This window comes from Trachemys scripta, chromosome 5 (assembly GCF_013100865.1).
Source record: "Trachemys scripta elegans isolate TJP31775 chromosome 5, CAS_Tse_1.0, whole genome shotgun sequence".
Classification (NCBI taxonomy): domain Eukaryota; kingdom Metazoa; phylum Chordata; order Testudines; family Emydidae; genus Trachemys; species Trachemys scripta.
Window position 1 is genome coordinate 2,095,835 of NC_048302.1, and position 13,285 is coordinate 2,109,119.

The following is a 13,285-nucleotide window of genomic DNA, read 5'->3' on the forward strand; positions in this document are numbered from 1 at the left end:
AATAAGAGTGTCCATACAGGGAATTATACTGGTATAACTAGGGTGGTATAATTAGAGTGGTATAGTCATACCAGTATAAAACCTTGTTCAACACATGAGGGTTTTTTCAGAACATTGCACCATAGGATATCCATCCAGAATTCTGTGCATTTATTTTGAAAAATTGCAGAGCTGTGTGGACACGATTCACACAGGAATTAGCATAAGATGACATAACCAAGCGATGTGGCTGCACTCTGCTGGTGAAGTCAGACTAGTTTAGTTATCGTCCTAGGCAGCTAGTGAAAATATTCTTGGATGGGGCTGAATCCTCACCCCTGGGTGCATGCAGGAGGAGTCTCTTCTCGGGGGAAGGGTGTCAGGCCCTGATCTCCGATGTGTGTGGGGTCACTGTCTCTATCTTAGCCCAGTGCGGAGGGGAGGCCCAGGATGTGGGGTGTTGGAGAGTGAGCTTGCTCTGCACTCACCCTGCAGCAGTGGTTCCTGTCCCATGGGGCAGGGCACAGCTCCCGGCTGCAGCCCCTTTGCTCTCGCTGATTCAAAGAAACCTGCCACAGCATCATATGACACACAGGAGCCTCTGCACAAGTGGGGCCCCACTTCCCACTACACCCCACCTCAGCCTTCCCTGGTGCTGCTGGACACAGGAATTCACCTGCTTAGCGGGTGGGTGATGGGAAGGCAAGGCAGAGATCGATCTGGAGGGGCTGAGCCCCCTCTAGTCTAGCCACCCACCACCTATAGTGGTAGTGGAAAACATACTTCAAAAAAGCGTTCCTGTGTAGACAAGCCTTTGTTACACCAATACATTTCCCTCTGTAGACAAGCACTAACTCTTAGCCTCCTCTGGCTTGTTGTCCTGGAAGGAAGCGTGAAAGCTTCACTCAGGTATGGACCTCGGCGATTCAACACCTGGAGGCTGAATTTGCACAGCCAGAGAGTAGGGCTATTAGAGGGGCCCAGCACAGGGATGTAAGGATTAAGGATGCCTTCAGGGAGCAATTTGATGCTGAAAGCCACCAGTAAAGTTTGGTGCCCTGCACGGGAGTGAAGTGCAGTGGTTCCAATGCTAGTAGGCATCCGTGTTTGCTATGTATGATGCACTTTACTACGTATGATGGGGAGGGATAGCTCAGTTGTTTGAACATTGGCCTGCTAAACCCAAGCTTGTGAGTTCAAAGGGGGGATTTAATTGGTGCTGGCCCTGCTTTGAGCAGGGGGTTGGACTAGATGACCTCCTGAGGTCCCTTCCAACTCTGATATTCTACAATTCACTGACTTGCAGTGCCTGTTGCTTTCCTTCTTTTACTTAATGCAATAAAGAATGTTTTCAAAGCTAAAAAATTCATTTATTGAAAAGAAACACAACTGCTTGGGAAACAGAAAGGGCATGGCACAGCTGCTGTGTGGGAGGAGGGAAGGGGACGGGGTGGGGAATGGGACAATCACAGATTTGCGTATGTCCTGTTATTATACTCAGCCTTCCTGTCTGGAGTGCCGTGCAATGAGTGCTGCACTTCAGGCCGGCTAAAATGCATGGGGATGGGGGTTGAGTGCAGTGGGTAAGGGTTGTAGTTTGCAGGGCTGGGTGGTGCAGCTACAGGTGTTGGAGGCAGCTGGTGGCGATAAGAACCTGGATGTTGGGGAAAGTGGGTTGGAGGTGACATGGGGGCACCAGGGAAAGAGTTTTGGGACAAGGGCTGCGGGGGGTTGGGCGGGTGACTGTGGATGTGCTCCGTCTGCAGTGCTATGAGCGCCTGGATCGAGTCTGCTTGGTGCTCCATGATGCTTAGCAGCTGCTCCGTGCTTTGGTGCCGGCGATCTGCATTCTGCTGGCGGAGCCCCCTTTCGGTTTCCCGCCATTCCTGCACTTTTTGATTTTCATTAACGGACTGCTATATGATTTCATGCAGCAGGTCCTCGTTGGTTCTTCGCAGATGCCTCCTGATTCTTTGGAGTCTTTCGGCCGTTGATAACAAGGATGGCTGGGATCTCAAGGTTGCATCTGTAAAGCCAAAATGCAACAGTTAACAAAGGCAGCATTGTTCACACCAGGGCCGGCTCTGGCTTTTTTGCCACCCCAGGCAAAAAAGCCTCTGGCCGTCCCCCCCAGCACGGCAGGGGACGGCGGCGAGCCCCAGCCAGAGCTCCGCTCTCCCCGGCGGCCAGAGCGCTGGGGGGAGGGCAGCAAGCCCCAGCCGGGGCTCCGCTCTCCCCGGCGCTCTGGCCGCCGGGGGGAGGGCGGCGAGCCCCAGCCGTGGCCCCACTCTCCCCGGCGGCCGGAGCACCGTGCCGCCCCCCTCCAGGTGCCGCCCCAAGCACAAGCTTGGTGGGCTGGTGCCTGGAGCCGGCCCTGGTTCACACTAGACAGAGCAATGATTCGGCCGTACTTAAAGACAAGTTCAGTGTATGCAATAGCAGAAGTTGCCCATCCCAAAGCGAGCGCGCACAACCCACAGGAGCCCCACAATGGTGAGTAACCACAGGGACAAGGGGGACTGATTGTTTCATGCCCGTACTGCCCTCTGGGGTTCTGTGCCTTGGGGAGAACCAATAGCTGCAGGGGGCCCCTATACTGAACACTGTCCCCACATTTTCCATAGGATGAGTTCGTCCTGGAAGATATCTCGCTGCTGAGGGTGACCTGGGAAGCAAGGGAGGGTCTTCTACTGCAATGCGGCTTCCGCCCTGGTCCTTATGCAGCTTGCCTGTGTGCAGCAATGGTCCCCCCGCCCGTCACAGCACAGTGGCGTGGACATGTTAGACTGACTGGGACAAGGAGCACAGTAGCTCTGCCAAGGAACCTGTGCAAGCGGATTGCCCAGCTTCTGCATGAGACCTTTGAAGAGATCATTGAGGCCGATTACCACAATGTGAGAGAGAACATCAACGCCCTATTCCGCATCTAGGCATGCATGCAGCCCTAACCCTCCTCGCCCCAAGAGTCCGCGCCGAACAACTTCCTTCACTTACCGGGCACCTCCTCTGCTGCTTGTTCTTCCCAAAGCACCGTCCACTGCAGCTGGCTTGAAAACAGCTCCTGGCTGCATACATCTAGGGATGCCGGGCTGTCCTCTGGCTCTGGGCCCCCCGCCTCCTCAGCACCCTCGCTCTTGCTTTCCTCCTCCTGCCTTGTGGAACTCTGTGCTTCTACGGCCTCTGAAGTGTCCATGGTGGTCTTCGGAGTGGAGGTGGGGTCGCCCCCAAGTATCGCATCCACCTCTTTGTAGAAACGGCAGGTCGGGGGGGCAGCACCAGAGCGGCAGTTTGCCTCCTGCCCTTTGCGGTAGGCATTCCGCAGCTCCTTCACTTTAACCCTGCGCTGCTGTGCATCCCGGTCATGGCCCTTTCCATCATGTCCTTTGATATCTGCCCGAAGGTATCGTAATTCCTACAGCTGGAGTGCAGCTGGAACTGGACAGCTTCCTCCCTCCAAACACTGATGAGGTCCAGCACCTCGCCATTGCTCCACTCTGGGGATCGCCTGGCACGTGGAGACATGGTCACCTGGAAAGATGCGCTGAGAGCACTCCACACCTGGCTGAGCAAACAGGAAGCGGATTTTTAAAATTCCCAGAGAATTTAAAGGGCGGGTCTGATGGTTGGTCACCTGAGGGCAGGGCGGTAGAGTTCAAAGTGATGACCAGAGTGGCTAGAACAGGCATTGTGGGACACTTCTGGAGGCCGATCAGAGCACATGAATAGACCAGGGCAGGGCACAGCAAGCTTTATGCTTCTCGTGGAGGTGGATTACCAGAGGGTGCTCCAGACGTGGAGTCCAGGCACTCTATGTGCCTTGCCAGTGTGGACACCTCAGGAGTTAGAGCGCCTGGGGCTGATTTAATGCGCTCTAACTTGCAAGTGTAGCCAAGCCCTTATGCTCAACTCAACAGCATTTCTGTGCTGGCATGTGGGGGAAATAAGGGGGATTAGGGTGACCAGACAGCAAGTGTGAAAAATCAGGATGGGGGTGGGGGGTAATAGGAGCCTATATAAGAAAAAGACCCAAAAATCGGGACTGTCTCTATAAAATTGGGTCACCTGGTCGGGACCCAGGCTCTTAGCTAAGTAGACTTCTGACTTGGGTTAGGAACTTAGAAGTGCTTTGAGCCTAGACTAGCTGACCCAGAAGTGGGTAGGATGTCAATCTAGTCCAACCTGCCTGCTCAAAGTTTGCCCCAGATCCCTAAATAGCCCCCTCAAGGATTGAACTCACAGCCCTAGGTTTAGCAGGCTAATGCACAAACCACTGAGCTATCCCTCCTCCCAATGTGCTGCTTGAACTCAGGCTGGAACCTCCTCTCCCTCACTTTGCAGTGACGATGCTAGCTAAATCTAACGCTGAATCTGATAGTTCTCCAGTGCCTGCCTTCCCACAATTCCTCCCCTCCCCCCAGGGCAGACAAGTTCTCCCACAATTGACAACTTCCTGGGAAAGAACCGGACAGCATGTCAGTAAAAGAGACAGTGCTCTGCGTAGCTTGAAGGCTTGTCTCTCTCACCAACAGAAGTTGGTCCAATAAAATATATTATCTCACCCACTCCACAAGACAGACAACGGGCTGGGCATGGAGGGATATAACACACCAGGAGAGTGATCAATGTGATGGGCTACTAATGCCGTATTAGGGTTTTTCTTTCTTTTCTTTAACATTGAAAGGGGGGCAAGGGGGAGAGGAGGAAAATATTCATAACTAGGCTTCAAAGTGAGCTGCCCATCAAGATGAAGGGGGACATTCACACATCTTTCAGTGCTATTGTTTTCCTTTCAGAAAGATAACGGCATCAGTTTACAATATCCTCACACCTTCTATGGGTCATCTCAATTATCACTTCAAAAATTTTTTTCTCCTGCTGCTGATAGCTCATCTTAATTGATTGGCCTCTTACAGTTGGTCTGGCTACTCCCACCTTTTCATGTTCTCTGTATGTATAAATATCTTCTGTCTGTATGTTCCAGTCTATGCATCCGATGAAGTGGGCTGTAGCCCACGAAAGCTTCTGCTCAAATAAATTTGTTAGTCTCTAAGGTGCCACAAGTACTCCTGTTTGTTTTGAAGCTACCTTTATGTCATCCTTTCTTCCCCGGAATCCAGTCCTGGGGAGGAATCAGACTGTTATACCTTAGAGAAGCCTCACTATTTTCCAGCTTCTGATCACTAAAGCATTATCAAAAAAAGAGGGCCTGAAGTTGGCAGGAATTAAAAATCAGTAATAAATATTTTCCATTTGTCACGGGGTGAGCTGGCCCTTTAAGGGGGTTGCAGATGAGCATTACCTGTGCCAGGTTTAACACCCCCACCATCTTAGAGAAGGAGGAAAAAGCAGGGTCATGTGATGGGGAACATGTGACTAAGAACCAGGCATGTTGGGGGTGTGACGATGCGGTTCTGGCGGAACCCAACTGAGAGTGCCAATTACAGCCCAAGGCTGGGGCTTCTCCACCTCTAAGGCAAACCAAACCAGCCAGACTAAGAGGACTTCGGTCTCACCCCACAGGCTAACCGCAAGTCTCACAAGCAATTTCCTTAGACACTCCAGTTTCCCAGTATCACCACCAGTGCCACTCGTTATGGGGACAAATGGTTATGAAAACCAATACCCCAGTAAAAGAAAAAAGGTTCTCCTGATCCCAAAGGACCAAGCCCCAGACCCAGGTCAATATACAAATCAGATCTTACCCACAAATCATGCTGTTGCCAATCCTTTAGAATCTAAAATCTAAAGGTTTATTCATAAAAGGAAAAAGATAGAGATGAGAGTTAGAATTGGTTAAATGGAATCAATTACATCCAGTAATGGCAAAGTTCTTGGTTCAGGCTTGTAGCAGTGATGGAATAAACTGCAGGTTCAAATCAAGTCTCTGGAATACATCCCCAACTGGGATGGGTCATTCAGTCCTTTGTTCAGAGCTTCAGCAAAGTTCCTCCAGAGGTAAGAAGCAGGATTGAAGACCAAATGGAGATGAGGCATCAGTCTTATATAGTCTTTTCCAGGTGTAAAAGTCTTTTCCTCTTTGTTCTTACTGTGGAAAATTACAGCAAAATGGAGCCTGGAGTCACATGGGCCAGCCCCTGCATACTTTGCTGAGTCTCAAGGCATATTTGCCTTCTCTCAATGGGTCCATTGTATAGCTGATGGTCCTTAATGGGCCATCAAGCAGGCTAGGCAGAGCTAACCCCAGCTTATCTGGGATGTCACCCAGAAGCATAGCATAAGTTTGAAATACAGACAGTATAGAGCCAATATTCATAACTTCAACTACAAAACTGATACACACATATAGACAGCATAATCATAACCAGTAAACCATAACCTTGTCTTAGACCCCCATTTGACCCCCTTTATACAAGATTTGCGTGCCACTACAGGACCTTGGTTGCAACAATGATCTATATGGTCCCAGTTTATGTCAATAACGTCACAGGGGGACATAAGGACAGGACAGTTTAGGGAAGAGACTGTAGGAAGAACAGACCTGGGAGTGAGCACTCCATTAAAGAGTGAAATGAACAATTAGGAACAGGCCAGCAAGACAGCCTAAACTGAACAGCCTTCTGGAGCCTAGAAAGGAGAGTTGCCTGCAAGGAGCAGGAGCCTGTTAGGAGGACAACAAGGAGTCTGGTGGCACCTTAAAGACTAACAGATTTATTTGGGCATAAGCTTTCGTGAGTAAAAACCTCACTTCTTCGGATGCATAGAGTGAAAGCCAAGCCACAGCAGGGAGGAGAGGACTATCCTACACCAAGGATGTGAGCTCGCTAGGAGTGGAAGATGTGTTATTTTAGATTCTGTTAATAAGCCAAACTTCTGCAAGTGGGAGGGTTAGTGAGAATACACGTGAAGTGTGAAGTTTGACTAACTGGGAACAAAAGGGGGAAACTGAGGCAACAGCAGGGCATGGAGTCAGAACAGCTAATCTTTGATACACAATATATATTCTTCTAACTATAGCTTTCTTTTGTTGTATTCCCTGTTGCCCAGTAATTTCCTTTGATGTCTATTACGTGTTCTCTCCTCCTTGCATAACTCCTGTCACAGTCAATTATCCAGTGACAGAGCCAGTGACAATGGGGGCTAGGCTATTGCTAAACCAACAACTGCTCATCCATAGAACTGTTGTCAAACACTGTTTACTACTTTATAACTTATTAAGGCCTTGTTCAAACACAAAAGTTGTACTGCTTAACTATACCAGCATAGCTAACGCCTTACAACCCCCTCCCCCCCAACCCTTGTGTGGCTATAGTTCTATTGGTATGAAGGCCCTTATGCTGGTATAGCTTATTCCCCTTCATGTTGTACCACTATAACGACTATGGTAAAAAATATATATACATCACACCCAACTATAATTAGTTACACTGGTAACTTAAAAAGTGTTTACAGCACAGGACTGGGAGTCAGTTGTTGCTTAAATTTACCATATAATTATAAAATAAATCAATTGGAATATAAATATTGTACTTACATTTCAGTGTTTAGTATATAGAGCGGTATAAACAAGTCATTGTCTGTATGAAATTGTAGTTTGTACTGACTTCGCTAGTACTTTTTATGTAGCCTGTTGTAAAACTAGGTAAATATCTAGATGAGTTGATGTACCCCCTGGAAGAATGTGTACCCCCAGGGATACATGCACCCCTGCTTGAAAACCACTGCTCTAGATGGCTTCAGACAAGAAACTTGGGAGCAGATTTTCAGAAGGTGCTCTCCTTGCTGGGTACTGAGCTCTTCTGGAAATACAGCCACGTATTTAGGTATATAAATGGAGAAAGAGTCCCCACATGGTATTTTGCTAGTAGATGTATAACCGGTGTGATTCAATTAGAAACTTGTTACAAGTTCAGCAGAGGACATAGAGTTTCTTAAAGCTACTGTAAAATTAGACATCGTTTCTGATTTACTTCAAAGCGCTTGCAGATATCATTTCAAAGCAAGAGAAACAATTAATATTCAAGTTATTTAGAATATTTTAACAAAACACATGTTTAAACCATTAACATAAATAGTTATGGTAAAATGAGCTACTTACTGTGTACAAAAGTTGAGAAATCAGGTCAGACTGGTTTCTAAAAAAGGGAAAAAAAGACCTCTGAGTAAAAGGGATAAACAAATTAAAAAATTGTTATGACAATATTAAGCCTGGGATTTTCAAAGGAGCCTAAAGGATTTGAACATTTAAAAATGTCAGATGAGGAAAATGCAGAATGAATAAATCATTGTTTGTGTGTGGAATGAAACTGAAAGGACGCTTAAATCTAATCTAATCCAGTTGTGGAAATATATATAAGTGAAAGAACCTAAATTCCCAAAAAGTGAAGTAATATAAACCCTGTTACATGTAAAACACAAATGTAGTGCCCTTATAGTATTATTGATGGATGTAAAGTTAAAGCTTGCTTTCCATTATAAACTTGATTTTAACTCCTCCTCCATAAACTGCCAAAAATTAGGATAATCTATTTGTAAATTCATCTGAAGTTTCTTTATTTAGCAGATTTTTTTTAACTATTAAAAGCATTTTTCATATACTATTGCTCTTAATATGGAGTAGTTATTATGGGTGTGTCTCCACTGCAGAGTTAACTCAGGTTATCTATGCTCAAGCTATTTCTCTTACCTGACAGAAACCACCCTGTGAAATAACACTCAAGCTGCTGTGTCCACAGTGGTGCTGCACTCTCTCGTGTGGCAACAAGATTTTCAGAGTCACATTGCATGCTTCTTTGCATTGCATTAAGCTGAGCCACTCTATGAATTATTTCCCAGTGAATTGTGGGAAAACTTGTCTGCCCTTCCCAGGCATAAAGGGGAATTGTGGGAAGGCACTGGAGAACTTGGAGTGGGACTTGCGTGGAGCTAGCCTAAGGCCTTGGCTACCCTTGCAGATGTACAGCGCTGTGAGTTAAACCTGACTTCGTGCAGCTGAGTAGGGAAAGCGCTGCAGTCTGTCCACACTGACAGCTGCCCAGCGCACTGTCGTGGCCACATTTGCGGCAATTGCAGCGCTATTGGGAGCAACGTATTATGGGCAGCTATCCCACAGAGCACCTTTTCCCATTCTGGCGCCGTGGGTTGTGGGAAGGGGCCTGGGTGCGGGGGATTCTGGGTCCTGTCCCAATGCCCCGTGATGCATCGCTTTGCATCCCAGAAATCCCTTTGTTTCCATCCACCTTTGGCGCCATCTTTCAACGGTTTCTGTGCAGCGCGATCTGTCTGCGGGAAATGGAGCCTGAACTGCTGAGGCGTATGCTGACGAGTCTCGCCAGCACGTCACGTTTGGCTGTCGAACTATTCCTTAAGATCCAAAGTGACAGTGAGAGTGAGGGTGAGGAGTCCGACGATGATGTCCACTCGTGTAACGCATACGACACAGGATTGCTTGTGGCATTCACGGACATGCTCAGCACTGTGGAACGCCGCTTTTGGGCTCGGGAAACAAGCACCGAGTGGTGGGATCACATCGTCATGGAAGTCCGGGATGTTGAGCAGTGGCTGCAGAACTTTCGGATGAGAAAAGCCACTTTCATGGGACTGTATGAGGAGCTCGCCCCCACCCTGCGGTGCAAGGACACGAGATTGAGAGCTGCCCTGCCAGTGGAGAAGCGAGTGGTTATTGCAGTCTGGAAGCTGGCAACTCCAGACAGCTACCGGTCGGTCGCAAACCAGTTTGGAGTGGGAAAGTCGACCATTGGAATCATGTTGATGCAAGTTTGCAAGGCCATTAATCGCATCCTACTCAGAAGAACCGTGACTCCGGGTAACGTGCAGGAAATAGTGGATGGCTTTGCACAAATGGGGTTCCCTAACTATGGAGGGGCGATAGATGGGACGCACATTCCTATTCTGGCACCACCCCACCTAGCATCCGAGTACGTTAATCGGAAGGGGTATTTCTCTATGGTTCTCCAGGCGCTTGTGGATCACCATGGGCGTTTCATTGACATTAACACAGGCTGGCCTGGAAAGGTGCATGACGCATGCATCTTTTGGAACACTTGGCTGTTCAGGAAGATGCAGGCTGGGACTTTTTTCCCAGAGTGGAGGATCACAGTAGGGGAAGTTGAAATGCCCATTGTGATCCTTGGAGATCCCCCTTACCCGTTAATGCTGTGGCTCATGAAACCCTACACGGGGAGCCTTGACAGCAGCAAGGAACGGTTCAACTCAGGCTGAGCCGGTGCCGAATGACTGTGGAGTGTGCCTTTGGCCGTTTAAAGGCCCGCTGGCGATCTCTGTATGGGAAGCTGGACTTGGCCGAAAGCAGCATCCCCGCAGTTATATCCGCGTGCTGTGCCCTCCATTATATTTGTGAAGGGAAGGGTGAAAGCTTCACTCAGGCATGGACCTCTGAGGTTCAACACCAGAGGCTGAATTTGCACAGCCAGAGACCAGGGCTATTACAGGGGCCCAGTGCGGGGCTGCAAGGGATGCCTTAAGGGAGCAATTTGAGGCTGAAGACCAGCAGTGATATCTGGTACCCTGCACGGGAGTGAAGTGCAGTAGTTTCAATCTTTAGGAATCAGTGTCTGCTTAGCAGACAAGCAGACTTGCAGTGCCTGTTTATTTTCTGGGCTAAGGAATCTTTTACTTTATGCAATAATAAAGAATGTTTTCAAAGCCAAAAAATCCATTTATTGAAAAGAAAAAAAATTATTTATTGAAAAGAAACAAGGGGGTGGAGTGGGGAACGGTACAATCACAGATTCGCATATGTCCTGTCTGGTGTGCTGGGCAGTGAGTGCTGCACTTCAGGACAGCTATACTGCATGGTGATGGGGGTTGAGCGCAGAGGGTAAGGGTCGTGGTTTTCAGGGCTGGGTGGTGAAGATACTGGTGTTGGAGGCAGCGGGTGGCATGAAGAACACGGAAGTTGGGGAAAGTGGGCTGGAGGTGACAGTGGGGCACAACGGAAAGAGTTTTGGGACAAGGGCTGTAGGGCAGGGTGGCGCTTGCTTTTGCGGTACTGCTCCTCTTTCTGCCTGGCTACCAGCTCCAGATAGCGTCTGCTTGGCGCTCCAGGATGCTTATGAGCCTATCAGTGCTTTGCTGCCGGTGCTCGGTGCTTTGCCACCAGTGCGCTACATTTTCCTGGTGGATCCTGCTTTCGCTCTCCCTCCAGTTCTGTGCTTTCTCATTCTCTTTAATAGATTGCCGCATCACTTCTTGCAGTATGTCTTCTTTGCTTTTTCGCGGTCTCTTCCTGAGTCTTTGCGGTCTCTTCCTGAGTCTTTGCAGTCTCTGAGCAGGCGATAAGAGGGACGGCTGAGGTCTCAAGGTTGATGCAGCTGTATAGGCAAAATGCAACATTTAACAGAGGCAGCATTGTTTATACCAGACAGAGTAATGATTCCCCCCGCACTTAAGGAGTAGAAAACACACAGGGTCTACACAATAGCATAATTTTCCCGTCCGAAACAGAGCACACATATCCCACGGGAGCCTCAAAATGGTGAGTAAGGGGGTCTGATTGTTTCAGGGCTGCACTGTCCTCTGGGTTTCTGTGCCTTGGGGAGAGCCAACAGCTTCAGGGGGCACCTACACTGAACGCTGTCCCAACATTTTCCACAGGAGTTCGTCCTGGAAGATATCTCGCTGCTGAGGGTGACCTGGGAAGCAAGGGAGGGTCTTCTACTGCAATGCGGCTTCCGCCCTGGCCCATATGCAGCTTGCCTGTGTGCAGCAATGGTCCCCCCACCCCTCGCGGCACAGTGGCGCGGACACGTTAGCCTGGCTGGGACAAGGACCATGGTGGCTCTCCCGATAAACCTGCGCAAGCGCATTGCACACGTTCTGGATGAGACATTCGAGGAGATTACCGAGGCCGATTACCGTGATGTGATAAACCACATCAATGCACTATTCCGCATCTAGGCATGCATGCTTAACCCTCCTCTCCCAAAGAGCCCGCACCAAAAAAATTCCTTCCTGAAAAAAAACCTTGCTTACCGGGAACCTGCTCTTTTGTTTGTACTCCACCAAATACCGGCCGCTGCGAATGGCTACCTTCCTCCTGGTTCGAGAAGAGCTCCTGGCTGCATGCCTCCAGGGATTCCGGGGTGTCTCCATCCGGCCCACCACCATCACTCCGGTTTTCCTCCTCCTCCTCGTCCTCTTCCTCCTCCGCCCCCCACACCGGCTCTGAAGTGTCCATGGTGGTGCTCGGAGTGGAGGTGGGGTTAACCCCAAGTATCGCATCCAGCTCTTTGTAGAATCGGCAGGTCGCAGGGAGAGCACCCGAACAGCCGTTTGTGTCGCGGGCTTTGTGGTAGGCACTCCGCAGCTCCTTCACTTTAATCCTGCACTGCAGGACGTCCCGGTCATGGCCCCTTTCCATCATGTCCTTTGATACCTTCCCAAAGGTATCGTAATTTCTATGGCTGGAGCGCAGCTGGGACTGGACAGCATCCTCCCCCCAAACACTGATGAGATCCAGCAACTCACCATTGCTCCATGCTGGGGCTCGCTTGGCGCGTGGAGGCATGGTCACCTGGAAAGATTCGCTGATAGCACTCCACACCACGCCGGGCTGAGCAAACAGGAAGTGGATTTTTAAAATTCCCAGGGAATGTAAAGGCTGGGTCACATGGTTGGTTACCTGAGGCCAGGGCAGTAGAGTTTGAACTGATGACCAGAGTGGCTAGAACAGGCATTGTGGGACACTGCCGAATAATTCTGGAGGCCATTCACAGCGCATTGGGCGGTCACACTGGCACCGCAGCACTGCAGCAGCAGCGCAATACTCGCTATTCCTCTCAGAGAGGTGGAGTACATGCAGCGCTGCAACCACGGAGATACAGCGCTGCAAATGCCTTGGCAGTGTGGACGGGGAGTGAGTTACAGTGCTGGGGGAGCCTTTACAGCGCTGTAACTCCAAAGTGTAGCCAAGGCCTAACTCCATAATAGAGTGATCATGCAAGCAGCTGACCAGTTGTGCTGACTTGAGCTTTAGGCTATAACCCTGATGGACCAATTAAGATCCAACTCCAATTAAGAGCATCACCACACTTTTACTAAAGGATTTTGTGTGTGGCTGGGACTCAAGTTAAGGGCAATGCTTGAGTTATAACTCAAACTTTACACTGAAGTCAAGGGGATGAACAATAAGCAGACCCCACAAGGGCAGGGCCGTCCCTACCAATTATCGTGCCCTACGCAGCCTGAGCACCCTCAGAGGGTCTGGGCTGCGCTCAAGGCCTGCAGGGCCACAGAGACAGGATCTGTGGGGGGCCCAGGGGATTAGCGGGGGGCAGGGCCAGCTTTAGGAAGTGCGGGGCCCGAT